Source organism: Dermacentor variabilis, chromosome 11, assembly GCF_050947875.1.
Source record: "Dermacentor variabilis isolate Ectoservices chromosome 11, ASM5094787v1, whole genome shotgun sequence".
NCBI lineage: Eukaryota > Metazoa > Arthropoda > Arachnida > Ixodida > Ixodidae > Dermacentor > Dermacentor variabilis.
Window position 1 is genome coordinate 75,719,715 of NC_134578.1, and position 16,285 is coordinate 75,735,999.

General features: G+C 44.6%; 1 long non-coding RNA gene across 3 annotated transcripts in view; it reads right to left on the reverse strand.

Moving 5' to 3' along the window:
- LOC142564523 (uncharacterized) overlaps positions 1–16,285 on the reverse strand; it is a 76,304-nt gene that overhangs the window by 41,457 nt on the left and 18,562 nt on the right. The window contains exon 4 of one of the 3 annotated variants that reach the window (XR_012824586.1): positions 4,453–4,581. The exons of the other annotated variants lie outside the window; for them this stretch is intronic. This is a non-coding gene — a long non-coding RNA (uncharacterized LOC142564523). Of the gene's footprint in view, positions 1–4,452; positions 4,582–16,285 lie in introns of those variants that run through there. 3 annotated transcript variants of the gene reach the window in all.

A 16,285-nucleotide genomic window follows, 5' to 3' on the forward strand; every position in this document is an offset into this window, starting at 1 on the left:
ATTTAGGTGCAGATAAATTTCTGGTGTAGATCCATCAACTTTAACTGAACTGAAACGCTGCGAGCTGAATTGACCATTCTTTTATGCTGTACTAGGATGAATGGTATAAACTGCTGCCAACATAAGCATTATCACGTGGTATATATGCTACTGAAATAGCCCTGGCTAAGGTGGAGTGCCTGTAATTGCCTAAGTTCTTTTATTAACAGCTTTGCAATAGCGCCCAGTGTAGAACACATGTAAGTATCGGTGAATTTCACCCTAATTCCAGGACTTTGACTATATCATCCCAAGCGTCAATGCAGTCATTCCAAGGAGCCGCGCTCATTCTTCCTGTTCTATGTCAAGCTTCACTTCCAGCAAGCGAACAGGGCAGCACTTTCTTCTTTCCATGTCATAAATGCCCCCTTTTGCTAGTGATTCCCGATGCAGTTTGCCGGATTTCGCGTGTGAAGTTTTTCCCGAAGCCCTCTTGTATCTAAAATATTTGAAACTAGGCTTTTTATGCGCTAATTGTTTTTTTTTTGCAATTCTCTATTGGAAAGTGCTACGTTAGCAAGGTGGGGGTGTAAACAATACGGACGGATACTGCGCATTTTGTGTTTTCTAAATATTCTTTAAACGACAAGGAAGGGAAGTCAACTGAGGGGCCTGTTTCTATTAGTCATAAGAAGCCAACAAACACTCACAACAAGGACAACATAGGGGCAATTACTTATGCCTAATAAATGAAATAAAGGAACGATAAATATAATGGAAATGAAAGGGGATGAAAAAACAACTTGCCGCAGGGTGGAACCGAACCCACAACCTTCGCATTTCGCGTGCGATGCTCTACCATTTGAGCTACCGCGGCGCGGTTTCCCCATCGACTTTCTTGGGTGTTTATGTGTCCTAGTAGAACCCTAGGAGTGTAAGCCAGCGCCACCACTCACAGACCTTGGCGTCGCCAAGCTTTGTGAGTGGTGGCACTGTCTAACGCTCCCAGGGTTCTACTAGGAAGCACACATACTCACGAAAGTGGATGGGGAAACGGCGCCGCAGTTGCACACTTGGTAGAGCATCGCACACGAAATTCGAAGGTTGTGGGATTGTTTCCTACCTGCGGCAAGTTGTCTTTTCATCCACTTTCATTTCCATTATATTTATACTTTCTTTATTTCATTTATTAGGCATAAGTAATTTTCCTTATGTTGTCCAGGGTGCCAGTGTTTGTTGGCTTCTTGTGATATGACTAAATATTCTTTGTTGCACCTTAGCCGAAATGTGTCATATGTGTTGACATACTAAAGAGTGTTCCCCGACAAATCTCTTGCAGCAATATTTATAGATTAAGCCTACCGAGCACTTGGCTCACACTTCTATTCTTTCACTATGGTGATTGCAGTATGGTGATCTACACGAAAACATTGCACGTACATTTGTCATACCAACATCTCTGATAATATTTCTTTTTTTTCAACCGCAAGAATATCCTCCAAGTAAGGGGGAAGTCACTCTAGGAGGTGGCAACAAAGGCAATGAAACCACTACGTTCTCGCGGTCCTCGGGGCCCTGACCAGCCCGCCGTCATCCGAGCCCTGACCAACCAGCCTACCGACGTCAGCTCCCTGCCCTGAAAGCCCTGGCCAGCCCACAGTCCCCAGCATCTTGCCTAACTCCTATCCTCCCCCCCGCCCCCAAGGGCCCTGCTTAATCCACCAACATCCACCAACACTATAAAACAAATTTACACCCTTTGGGTCGTAGCTTGCCACACAAAAATAAACGCTATCTGTCTTGTCCGCATTTCCTTTCGTTAACGCTGCGAGCCTGGTACTTCCCAGTAATGAACAGCATGCGCGTTATCAGTGTGACATAGCATACACGACAGGAAAGGAGTGCGCGCGGCGTTTTCAAGAAAGGAAACGCAAAAGGCAGATGACTATTATTCCTGTGTGGCAGATATACACCCCCAAGGGTATACCTTTGTCTAAGAGAAGGATCTGTTATAGGCCCTCTTCTTTTTTTATATTAACATTAACGACTTACCCAATGACGTTTGTTCAAACATTTATCTTTTCGCAGATGACTGTGTTATCCTCCGTGAAATCTCGGACAAATCTGATAACAAATTCTTACAAGACGATATAAACGCTATCTCTAACTGGTGTGACGTATGGTTAATGCAACTTAACGTAAGTAAATGTAAATGTATGCGTGTAACTCGCAGCCATATTCCTCCACCGAACTATTGCCTTAATGATACTCCGCTGGAGGTCATAACATCGTATAAATACCTAGGCGTCCACATAACCTCATCACTTTCCTGGTCGTTGCACATCGACAACGTAATTAACAATACTAATCGCATGCTAGGTTATCTTCGCCGAAACTTTTCTTCTGCTCCTACATCATTAAAATTATTTCTATACAAAACGCTTATTAGGAGTAAAATGGAGTACGCTTCATCCATCTGGGACCCGCACCTCGAAACCCTTACTCAATCACTCGAACTAATCCAAAACAATGCCGTACGTTTCATTCATAGCAACTATAGCCGTACATCAAGCGTAACTGCCATGAAAAACTCTTTGCTGCTTGCTCCTCTCTCAGCCCGGCGTAAGTGCTTTCGCCTTGCTTTATTTCATAAACTATATTTCCACAATTCGTACCTACGCGATAATCTAATATCACCTCCTACCTACATTTCCTCTCGCATCGACCATAGCCATAAGGTTGGAATCATTCAGTGCCGCACCAGAACCTGTAACGAATCATTCATTCCTAGGACCTCTCAGGAATGGAACCACCTTCCCGGCGCAGTTGTCGCAATCAAGGACAACTCAAAGTTTCGTTCGGCCTTATCAGACATCATCACTCCCGGATGCAATTAACTAATCACATTTGTTGTTTATTGCTGCTTTGTTTATTTACTTGTGTATGTTTTTTTTACCCACTCCCCTCTGTAATACTTCGGTCCTGAGGGTACAATAAAATAAATAAATAAAAAAGAGTGTAGCTTCACGAGAGCTGACTCTTTGGTACTTGCTTGTAAATAAACTGTTTCGACATAACCCTGCGTCCCCCATTTATCTCTACGGAAAATTCCTGTTTGTACTAATTTATACGTAAATCACCTGTTATCGAAGTGAATTCCAGTATTATATTATTATTATCTGCACGTATACACGATGTCTGCATCTTGCCATTATATATTTCTTGAGTTTTCTTATTAACAATCGATGCAGACACTATGGGGACAATTGCTATCAAAAATGCCGCTATAAAATGTTCGCGGTAATAAGGGTTGCGTACTCTAAAGCCACCGTATTTACAATATTCGTAGTGCAAAAGGCATTGCCTCAAAGCAGGCACAATAGTGACAACGATAAAGCTCAGCGATGGTACTACGCTCGAAACACAATGGCTGCTGCATTAGCATAACATTCTTCTAATCTTGGCTTTAAAGATGGGCCAGCTATGCATCTGGTTGTACTTTGCCAATATACCAGCCTTGGTTGAGGATTGGGGCCAATTTCCGCCAGAATTGGAACATGCTTGGACCATTGTTGGTGTGCCGCCTAGGTAGCATGGGATCTTTGGAAAAGCTTGGCTCTTGGGTCAGAACACAGATAACGAATGGTCAGCACCATGTCTTGCCCAGAAATTTGTTTTATTATTCTTGTGATCCTTGAAGTCACCGTTTACATCCTCGAGTGGCTAAGCCTGTTAAAAAATGGTGACTGCATTGGCTCACGCACTGCTCTTCAGCTAATGTACGCATTTTGTGTGGCCTTAGAGAGGAAAACAAATTAGTAAGTTCAGCTCTCAAGCGGCGAGAATTGCGCGCTTTTAATGATTACTTCGCGTTACTGAACTTTCGCAGTGATGTCATGTTGCTAATTATGGCTGCCCATTAGGCATGCGACGCGTTTTAAAAAATGCCTTCATTCACTCAAACTAACATGAATTTTACTCAAGCAAGCGACAAGTTCACTCACAGAAGCGACGGGAGCCCGGAGACCCATTGTGTCGCCTGTGTCTGCCCACGGTAAATCGGTGAACGCAGATTCACACTAGAGTAACACGACACCAATTTCGGTCTGCCGACTGTCGGCGACACCGTCTTTTCATTTGTATCGGCTCCTCTGTCAAACTGTACCGACGGCCAACTCTGCGCCGACAGTCGGCAGACCTAAATCGGCGTCTTGGTGGCGCAGCGTGAATGAGCCTTAAATACATAGGTAAGCAGGCACAAGTGGCACACGTGCAAGATTGGCTGCAGGCTTCGCAATTTTTCGCAATAGGAAGCCTGCGGCTGTACCGACACGTAGCTGTCACTGATACATGTCTGCAATGCATGCTTCCGTAGAAAAAAATTCTTGACGTAAATTGAAATTGTCACATATTGTTGAAAGGCTTTGAAAATACATGTAGGAAATAGGTTAGAACCGCCACAATAGAGTTGTTTTAATAATGAACTTTATTTTGGTGCTAGAATGGCAGTATGAATATTCCTCAATAACAATAACTATCTCTTTTAATGAAGAGTAGTATTCCGCTACAACCGCGGCAGTGATTAGGGCAACGTCGACAGCTCTGAAAAAAAAAGCAAACGTGTTCATGAGATTAAACAACATATTTAATACTTTTGCAGCGGAAAGATGGCATTTGTTCAGGTATATGTATTTTGCAAAGATTAGAAGGTGAGAAATACTTTCTCTACGTAATTCCTACATCGACCACAAAATTCAGTCGGCTTTTTCATGAGAGAAGCGACAATCGCTAACAAGATAGTGGAAAGAAATTGTTTGAATTAAAGTACTGTTGTATTGCATATTATTCTGGTTGTTGTATATTGAATTAAAATATTGGTGGATGTAAGTAAAGCGGTCCATCATTATATTTGTGGTGAACAGCACGGATTTATTTTCTTCTTTGTTTTATTTCGCAGTGGCAACATGTGCCTCAGAGTTTGCCTCTGTTCTTATCCAGAAAAACTGTATTTCAAACGGTGCATTGTACCTCACACGCAGGGAAGAAAATTTACACTGAGCAGCTGAAAACTTTTTTTTTCTTTTTCTCCAGTCAGGAAAACTATCGAAAAGCGATCCTGAGGGCCCACTAGAGACCGCAAAGAAATTACGGCATTAGCAAGCTCAGGGTTGCTCTTCACAATAATATGATAAGCATCGAAACAATATAGTGACACACAGCACTGTCATCGTTGACAAGCGTCATGTCGCATTCACCTCCATATTAGCTGCACGACCTATCGGCGGCGCGGAGAAGTCGGTACCTGGCACACGTCTCTATATCTATTAAGCCAACGCTATCTCGATATGAAGCACTAAGGATAAAAGAAGACCAATTCAGGCTGGTGGTTGCAAATATACGACCTTAGATTGCTGTTATCACGATGAAATAGAGATAATGAAGGAAACCTAACTAGGCTGGCTTCAATACCAACAGTTGAAGTGCGAGATAAGGCACCAAGGCAACCGGTAGGTAAGCACTCCCAAATAACGAAGAATCTAACAAAGAAACAACAAAGTACGAAAGTGCCCAACTGAAGAGACCACATAGAATTCGGGAATTGTCAAAACCTATCAACACAGAGAAACTGAGGCACATTAAAAAATGTAACGTCACAAACACTGAGGAACAAGTAAAACCATGTACGCAGCACGACATGCATGAGAAGAAAACATGGCAAAGGACAAACAAGATGTATACACTGAAAGATAAGCAGAGTATTATCATCAGCGGTTTCGAAGATACAGTACAAGCAGAGGAAGAGATCTATAGTGACCGGTAGAGTACCCACAACATCCATGTTACGTGAACTTGAAGTACGAATGAACAGGATACAAAGGCCCCTTCTATAACTAGCGAGGAAGTTAGAAGGGCTTTACAAGACATGAAACGGGGAACAGCGGCGGGAGAAGACGGAATAGGAGTTCATTTAACTAAAGATAGTGACGATATCATGCTTGAATAGATTGCGGCCCCTTGTACGGAATGTCTCACGACTTCAAGGATGCCAGAGAAGTGGATGAAAACCAACAGTATATTATTTCACAAAAAGGAAGACGATAAGGAATTGAAAAATAATAGGCCCATTAGCTTAGTTCCTGTATTCCATAAAGTATTTACGAAAATAATTTCCTATAGCAAAAGCACAACAGTTGACTTCTGTTAACCAAGGAAATACGCTGGCTTCAACAATAGATACACTCTAATGCATAACATCCGTGTCATCAAAGAGGTAATCGAGAAATCTGTAGAGTACAAACAACCTCCCTGTATGGATTTCATAGATTATGAAACACATCTCATTCAGTAAAGATACGACCTGCCATAGCGGCATTGCGTAATAGAGGAGCACAGGAGGTATACGCGAATATCTTCCAAAAATATCGAGGAAGATTTCACAGCTACCTTGATTCTCCAAAAGTAGACAGATACCTATAAAAAGGGGTCCAGCAAGAAAACACAATCTCCCCAACGTTATTTACTCTATGCTTGGACGAAGTAGTCAAGCTATTAAAGTGGGAAGGTTTAGGAGCGAGTATCAACGGCGAATGTCTCAACAGCCCTTGGTTTGCAAATGATATTTCCCGGTTTTGCAACGCTGGGGACAAAGTACAACAAATGGTTGAGGACCTTCACAGAGAATGTGTACCAGTGGGGTTGCAGATTAATATTCAGAAGACAAAGATAATTATCTGCAGAATAGGAAGGGAACAAGTGTTTAGAATCGCCAGTCACCATCTAGAGTCTGTGAAGGCGTACGTTATCTCAGGTCAATTACTCACAGGGGACCCTCATCATGCGAAAGAAATTTACAGAATAATAAATATGGGTTTGTGTGCATACAGCAGACATTGCCAGATCCTGACTCAAGGCGTACCATTATCACTAAAAAAAGCGTACAATCAATGCATTCTACCAGTTGCTAACATATCGGGCAGAAACTTGGAGTTTGACAACGAAGCTCGAGAAGAAAAATAAGGATTGCACAAAGAGCGATGGAATGAAGTAAGGCGCAATGTTAAGAAACAGGAAGAGAGCAGTGTCGCTCAGAAATCAAACTGGGATAGCCTAGATCTTATTGTCATTTGAAAATGCAATTAAATGCGTGGCTCTACTACCACAAAACACCTGAGACCACCGGAGCTGGGGAATGGATAGTAAAACAGTGCCAAACCGCACTCTTAGTCTAACTTTTGCTTTTCTTCCCGCAGCTCCACTGGTATCTGGTGTTTGCGATAGGAGAGCCGCACATAATTTTTATCCACTGCAAGAAAGAAGACCGCCGAAGTGAACGCGAGGGTTTTCATCGGAGAGAAATGACGTCACACCACCTATGTCACCGCCACACCGCTCCTTGTCCCCTGCTACGCTCTACCCACGATCGCCGCCTCGTTATGCTGCGCAATCCTATTTTTAAACTGTGCTTTCACTCTTTAGCAGCTCTCTCTCCTCCAGGTGGGCGAAGCTACGGACGTCGAGGGAAACCCAGGGAGGTTTCCCTCGAATGGAGCTGGGCAGGCCATGTAATGAGCACGCTAGAGGACGGGTGGACCATTAGAGTTACAGAATGGGTGCCAAGAGAAGGGAAGCACAGGCGAGAATGGCGGAAAGCTAGACGGCGTGAAGAAATCAGGAAACTCGCGGAGCGCAAGCTCGGATCGGTTGGTGCAGGACAGGGGTAATCGGAGATCGCAGGAAGAGGCTTTGTCCTGCAGGGGACATAAAATACACTGATAATGCTGATGGTGATCTGAATATATATGGTGTGGGTTTGATTAAGGTCAGCACCAGATGAATTTTTTTACCCTTCATTAGCGAATGTTGTCTACATGCAGCATACCATAGATAGCTCTTCTAGAGCGAAGCTGTATATGGCTACTTCCAGGAAAAAATTGCCTGCGTCTATCAGGCAGCGTAGATGCAGAATTTCTCCGTATAGGTGGGCCGATACCGAAGATAGTACATTGCCGAGCAGATCTGAGGCGGATGTGAAGCAGGCTTTAAACCCTCCACCAAATTGCAGATCAGAGTCGTCATGCGGCTCTGATCCTGCAAACTTGGAACGTCTCACGGGAGCAATAGCAAGGGTACAGAGGCAGTTTCTGGGGAACCGCTTTTGTGTGCCTTGTGTTGTGTGTGACAGTGTGTGCTTATCGTGTGACCTCACAACCATTAGACACTGCTTGACGTCGGCCAACGCAAGACCACCTTAGCTACGGTGAAGCAGTGTGTGCTATCGGAGTGCGGTTTGGTGCTTGTCTATTCTGCCTGCCGGTATACGCTAGTAAAAAGTGTCGTGCCGCTTTTTGCAATAGTACACGGGTATGAATACTCCCGGTGCCTAATCATCTTCCGAGGCTTAACGTCTTGGAGGAGTGACTAGCCACCACTGGCCTTCCATTTTTGTGCATACGTTAATTTGAAGCACGGCAATGGGCAGTACGCCATTAAGGGGCCTTCATGTACAGCTTCGTTGGTCATCCACCTTCGCAGAGTGGAATGGCATTGAATGTTTTACAGCGAAGATTTGTACGACTAAGATTCAAGGCATTTTTGTTCTCCGTGAACAAAAACTATCATCATTGGTTCATACCCTGTAAGCATTCATGCTCCCGCATGCAAGCGCAAAATGCAATGGCTCATAACCCCGTAAGGCTGAGGCTGCAAACACTTACCAAAGTAAAGCGAATAGTACTTAAATTCTTTCTAATCACGCATGCAACATAGAGAACACCATGTCCACAACCGTCATCATCAACGGCTCATACCTCCGTGAGGAATGGCTCATACCCCGTAAGAAAGCAAAAAAAATGCAATGACTCATAGTCCCGTAAAATTCATGGCTACGCACTTTGCATAAATTAGCTGCGATTACACTACGCCTATTGTCGTCGGTGATTTCAATGGCGATGTATCGGTACCGAAAAGGGAGCGGTTTACGCGTTCCCCGTTGCAGACACATCGTTCTTGATTCCACACCGATCCGGCCCAACCGACCACACAGCAGCGTACATGCATACATTTGATATTATCAAAGAATATGGTTGCAGTTGCGAGGTATATAACGACCACTGATCAACACAATAAATAAGTGTGAGTACCTTTCGTCACGATGACCACCCATCAAGACAATAAATGAGTTTCTAGCTTTGTTAAAAATTATGTGTCACCTCCGTGTCGTGTGCTAAACAGCTTCGCAACAGAAGCACGTTCACAGAGTGAAATGCCTGATATTCATTGTTTCTCTTGCTGAGTTTCGGTAACGAGTACAAAGTTTGTGGCTAAATGTATTTGGTGGACACTTAGTTACTAGCAGGAGACGTCATTTCTAGATTCAGAGCAGGAGCAAACGACTAAGTGTGGCACACATCTTGTCTGCTTTAAACCACGATCAGAGGAGAGAAACCTATGCGAGAACTCCAGGCGCAGTAAGGTCACATACTTAGCGCACCTAAGAGATGAGATGTACACCTGAGGTTCCCATATGAGAGCTGGCTACCCGAAGTCCCAACAAAGTACTATGCTGGCTGCTGTGAACACAGCTTTCATATTTCTGCCAAGTGTCCCACTGGGGCTTTTTGAATCTTTTGTTGGTTATACTTAGTGCCAATGTACTTTGTATATATAGATAAAATATAAAGGTTGTTTGACGTAGTTGTATGTTCTGTCAAGGAAGGGTAGAATGTTTTTGTCACTGAGGAATGACACATAACAACTACACATACAGAGTGACAGAAGCTGCCGTTGAAGTGGCTAAATACAAACAAACACTCAAGAAAGTGATCTACATTATCAAAGCTGACTAATCGTATTCAAATACACATCAATATAGTTCTTGCAGTGTCAGTATTTTTACAATATTTGTGCACTAGCCGGTATTATTTACATCCCAATGAGACAGCCTCCGTTAACCGTATTATTCAGAAATATTGTAACGGAAGGATCAAAGAAGAGAGACGAAGCAGATCGGATATGCGGGCTGCTGCGTGTTGTTGGTGGTCAGGCATCTTAACTACTCTGACTCATCCTGCATATATATTGTAAATATAGTCTTTCTATACTCGCAACATCCCCGAAACATATTGGTGGAGGTGCGGGGCACCACGGGTGGAAACGGAGCTCCGCAGTGGATGTCGCATCCCCGTCCGCACCATGAATGACGGTGAGCACGCGGGGTCAACGTCGTTGCCGCCTCCAACGTCACCGTCGCTAGCTACGTCGCTGTCACCTTCGGCTGTGGTTGCGACACCCAAGGATCCTGGACCTTTCTGCGGGACCGATGGCGCCGACGCAGAAGAGGGGGTGGCTATGTAATAACGCGGGAGTGGAATCAACAGATGGGATCCAAGGCTAATGCTAGCTAACCTGCTGTTCTACTTGAAAGGCGCGGCGAAGGTGTGGTATGAAAACCACGAAGAGGGGCTAACCATCTGAGACCAATGCAAAGATAAGCTTACAGAGTTCTCTGGCAAACCAGCCGGCCATAAAGTTGCCGCAAAGCAGGAACTGGCCTCCCGTGCCCAATCCTATGTCTCGATGTGCGAGTCCTATGTCTCGTACATCCAGGAGGTGCTGGTACCTTGTCGTAAAGCTGATCATGACATGACAGAAGCTGAGAAGGTCGGGCGCATGCTAAAGGGCATTGCTGCCGACGCCTTTAATCTCCTGATGTGCAAAAGTTGCTCTACTGGTGATGCTATCATCAAAGACTGCAAACAATTCGAGCAGGCCAAACGCCGACACGTCTTGCACGCATTCAAGAGACTCCCCAATGCTGCCGCAACGTCGACGTGTGAAGATCAACCCGCGCAGCAGCATGCATCACCATCAGAGGATGTGGTGCGAATCGTTCGACGTGATGGTGTCCGCAGATTTCTGTTCGAGTAGCCCTGAAGCTACCGCTTATTCCGTTCCTCTTCTACAAGCCATTGTTCGCCAGGAACTTGAAAACATTGGTTTACATTCTGTATGTGCTGTAGCCAATCCCGGAGCTAATGAACGCACATATACTATATTCCCTCCACCCCGACGCTTCTCTCCGTGTTATCGCAACCCGACTGAGTGGAGAACTGTGGACGACTAGCTAATGTGTTTCACTTGTCGCCGAATTCGTCATGTCGCCCGTTGCTGTCGCAACTCGTGATCCTGAACACCTCGCACGCCGACCAACCTGAGCCGTTTTGATGGAAATACTCGCAATGTTTTGTCCACCATCGAGTATAACAGCGCCGGAAACACTACAAGGAACACGTGGTACAGTCGCTCACCATCGCCGCGCGATCACCAGTCTCGTTCACCGCAAACACGTCGTCCATCTTCCCGTTCACCTCAACCACGTCGCCTTTCGTCCTCTGTGGCGTTTGTCCGCATCCTTCCGGAAAACTAAGAAAAGCAGCCCTCGGAGGTGGTGCTGCATTGCCTACTACCGCAGCAAATCCTCTGTCTGTGTCCACAAGGAGAAGTGTAATTGACGTTAAAATAGACAGTATACCTGTCCAAGCACTCGTCGACACTGGAGGCCACGTACTTGCGATGAGTGCTAGCCTACATAGATGTTTAAAAAGGTCCTCGCCCCAGCAGCTGCCGGAGTGCTTCCTGTGGCCGAGGTCGGCGTGCTGGTTTTTCTTGGAATGTGTAGTGCGCGTTTAATTACAGCCGGCCGCCCTACTTCAGTTCTCTTTGCTGTGATCGACAACTGCCTTCACGAGGTTATCCTTGGATTGGACTTTTTATCCACTCATTCTGCTCTCATCGACTGCGCGACCAGCGTTCTTCGGTTAGAACTGCCGCAACTCGCCGATGCTCCGAGTACCACCCCAACACACTTTTGCTAGTTTCAAGATGTGCGTCGCTCACCCGAGGTAGTTACTTACGTCACTTTGGAGGCCAAGTCACAGGTTCTTGACGCTGAATATGTGCTTCTCCCGGTCATCGACATGCTTTTGAACCGGAACGTTGCTGTTCCCCATACGTTGGCCACGGTTGCTAATAACGACGTCGTTCGACCGCTTCTGAATTGCAGCCTGTGTCGTCAAGTGATTCCGGCCGGCATGTCCTTGGCCAGCATTTCTAGAGGTTGCGAATTTCACTTTGGGAGTGTGAGTGCCGAGATTGGCTTATTAGCGCTAATTGCAGCTGACAGCTCTGGTTCTTTAACGAGTGACTTCGTGAAATAATTGCACCTAACCTCACCTCTGCCCGGCCACGGACATACGGCCTCTGCTTGAATCCCACTGTGGCATCTTTGATTTCGGCGACAAGTCTTTAGGCCAAACATCTGTTGTTCACCAATGTATAAACACTGGAGACATGAATCCTATTCTTCGGCGTCCCTATGATGTATCGCATGGTGAACGTCGAGTCATCCAATCAGAAGTGGCCAAACTGCTCCACAAAGGGGTTATCTAGCCATGAGCCAGCTCTTGGGTTTCGCCTGTTGTCCTTGTGAAAAAGAAACATGGTATCTGGCGTTCTTGCGTCGATTATCGCCACTTAAACATGATCACGCGAAAAGACGTCTACTTACTGCCACGCATCCATGACGCCCTGGACTGCTTGCACGGAGCTAAATACTTCTCGTCCACCTATCTTCGATCCGGCTACTGGCACATTGTGCTGATCACCGTGCTGGGACACCTCGTTGACGCATCCGGTGTCCTGCCAGATCCGGAAAACGTTCGCGCCGTACGCAGTTTCCCTGTGCCACGTTCTGCTTCTGGACATATATACATATTCACTGCTATTTTTCCTCATGTTAGCATTCTTTGAGAAATTCACCCTGCAAACAGTATAAGTTTAACGAGAATTGCATTAGCGCCATCACGGCAGGCTAATGTGGAAAGCACCTTCAAAGAATACCGTGGTCTTTGTTTTCGAAAAGCAGTACTTCTTCCTCATCAACTCAATGTCATCTTCCAATACAAACGTCTCCGCTGAAGGGTGTGCATCCCGGACAGCTCAGCAAGTCAAAGTTGTGGGTCGAGACACTTGGGACACCATTAGATCGACACGTGGCGGGAAACGGCGCTCTCTCGCCTCGCGTAATGTTCAGATTCGGTATGTCATTGTGCCAAGTCTCCCAACTGCCGGGAAAGTTCCGCTGTATCGAGACGAACATAATGACCAATCCTCTTCGACTGTTGTGATTTTCCAGCAGGCCTAGGTCCTCAGGAGAAAAGGTGACTGCGCCGATATGCTCGTTTACACGGGCAGCAGAGGCATCCTGTGGTTTTGGCAATAATTTCTGCCGTTTAGGTTAGTATTCCGTGGAGTCGTGGGAAAAGCGTATCACTAGGAAGGCGGCGGTGATGCTCGCGAGAGTTCCGCAGGAGGTGCTCCTCAGAAAACACTGATTTTTAAGAAAAGAGCAAGTGAAAAGCCGATTTCCATGTTGTCTCTTGGCAAGACATGTTCAGCGCAAAAATAAACGCTGATAGGTAGACGTGACAGTCAGTGCGAGTTGTGCGCACATAACAAGGTACTAGGTTTGTTAAGGTGTGAGTATTTCAGTCTAACAAGGCATTTGTTGGTGCGTGACACTAGGAAGTTGCGGCTTGCTGTATTATATAGATTTAATGGTACCTGTGAATACTGTGAACATGATTGGTGCACCTCACTCTTTATAATTCCCGTATGGTGTTCATTTGTGCCGAAGGACGTTCTGGTTTAAAACGCTAACAAGATGCGTGGCAGACGTACCCGGAACCACTTTGACTTTCAAATGAATATGCTAAATTAACGGTTGAAATAATCGCATACCCTTTACCATGTAGTGTTCTAAGAAACGGACCGAAGTGATCGATGCCAACATCACAAAATTCTACCAGATAGAAATATGGTGCACAAAAGGTCACGTTGGACGAGGTGTAAGGTTCCGTCAGATGCACGTGGAGCAAGACGAAACGTTACAGACCACGTTCTCACAGAGTTTCTGCCACGAAAATATCTCCTAAATTATCTCCATTGCCTTGGGGATAAAAGATTGCCAATACCCAATAGTGCATCTCAAATAGAATGAAAAAATGAATCAAGAAAGATCGGCGAATGTCGAATCTGTTATTGAAACTGAGAACATTAAAAAATTCTTGCTTGCAAACTTTTGATTGATTATTGCTGTTTTATAGTGCAAGGGCTACAACGGCCAAAGAGCGCAAGTACCGATGTTTAGTACTGCGGTATAATGCTAAAAACATGACTACAGGTATAGTGGATTGCGACTCGTGTGATGAGCTGCGATGGCTGTAAAACGCCTTGCATTTCCTTGGGAAATTTAGGTTGATCATGTAGGATTTCGGGTAGTGTAGAGAAGGTGAGTTCAAAAGCGGTAAGATATATTCTTCAAAAAGTTCACACCATCAAGATAGCCCAAGAGCCGGTTGAGGGAAAACGTTGGCGCTGCCGATAGGAAAAACCCAGAGTGCATGGGTAAGATGTTGCGGTAAAGTTCAGGAAAGTATTTTTATGGCGAAGCTTTTATGTCAGGGCATTGTATAAGAACATGTATGGCTGTGAGTTGACTTCTACATCTGATGCAGACCAGTGGACCGATACCGGTTAGCAAGTATCAATTTATTGCATGTGTGTTCTCTTTCCTCAGTCACGATATAATTACTTCCTCATGTCTACGCTAGTGTACAGATGTTTGTGTAATGTAGGGTTGGATGATGTGGCATTTGTTATTATTTGATGTGTCACAAGGGGGCTTCTTGCCATGGGCGACACATCACTCCTAGAGCAACAGGTTTCATATCTTCATATCACACATAACTTACATCTATATGTGACCTTAGAGCGGCTCAAGTAACATTTGAGTCTACCGCTTCATTATAAGGTCTACTAGTATGTTAGGGTATCCAGCAAATTTCAACATGTAGCCCTCTATTTTAGGCTAAGGATAAGGTCCTGATGAGAGTGTTTATGACCGAATTCTTTCTCTGTTTTTTTAGATGTATCGACCAGACCACACCTAAGGTGTCTATGTACATTGCCAATTGATATAGTTGTATTATTTCTTTTACTGCGAGAAGTATAGCATGAGCTTCAGCAGTGAACAAACTTGTGCATAACTTTAATTTTCAATGGGCTACAAAATGTGGACCTCTTGCCACACATGATGTTCTTTTAGCAGGTTTTGAAGCATCAGTGTAAAATTCTAGGTACTTGTACTCACTCTGCAGTGATAAGAAATGTGGTCGTACAGTTCCCTGAGGTGTATTCTTTCTTTTTGTTTCTGTGAACGAGAAGTCACATTGTATCGGGGCTGATTCCCATGGTGCTGCTAACTCTTCAGTGTTATGTGGGTGAACGTCTGACAGCACTATGTTATTTTCTCGGCATAGCGACAGTGCTTTTAGTAGATGTGGCTTCGCTAACGTTGGCCGCTTTGCAATGACGGCTAGCGTTTCTGTGCTCTTCATAATTTATAACACGGGTATTCTTCGTTGGAGCTAATCTTAAGTATGTACATAAAGCTACAATGCTTACATTGTCGGTCAAGAATTCACTGATTAGCTCCTATGTTCAAACTTGCAACAGGGCTAGTAGGAATGCGCCTAGGGCTAGTCGCACGCAAAGGTTGTGTAGAGGATCCAGAATTTTTAAGAAAACGTGTACATGATTGTTAAAGGATGTTCCTGTAATCAATGCGCGTTATATTCAGAGAGTTATAGAGAAATAGCAAGCATTTCTTGTCAATTCCCCACGACTGGTGCGAAATTATTTTAACGATGTTCATAATTCTTAAGCATTTGACTTTTATGTTTTTATATGTTCACCAACGAGAGCGTATCGTCCAATATAACGCCAAGAAATTTCTGCTCCTCCTTTATACTAAGCACATATCCGTTCATCGCAATGTTTGGTTCAGGTTGTATGCCTCTTTTCCGTGAAATTAACATACGTGTCGTATTTTTTTCATTAAAGCGAAAGCCATTCTTTTCAGCCCATTTAGAAAGCCAGGTCTTTCCCAGCTGAATTTGCCTCTGGCATATAGACAGGTTGCATGATTTAAAACTTATATGTATATCATCTACACAGACTGAGTATGATATTCAAGGTGGCAGCGTTTTTCGTAGAGTGTTCATTATTGTAGTATCTTTAAAAATATCACGCAGCTGAGCACTCCTTGTGGTACACCGTTTTCCTCCACGAAGACTCTTTACATTGCAGTTCCCACCCTTATTCTATGCTTCCGTTAAGACAAGTAGCTTTTTAATATGCTAAACATGTTGCTTGACACGCCATGCGACGCGAGGTCTTGCAGTATGTC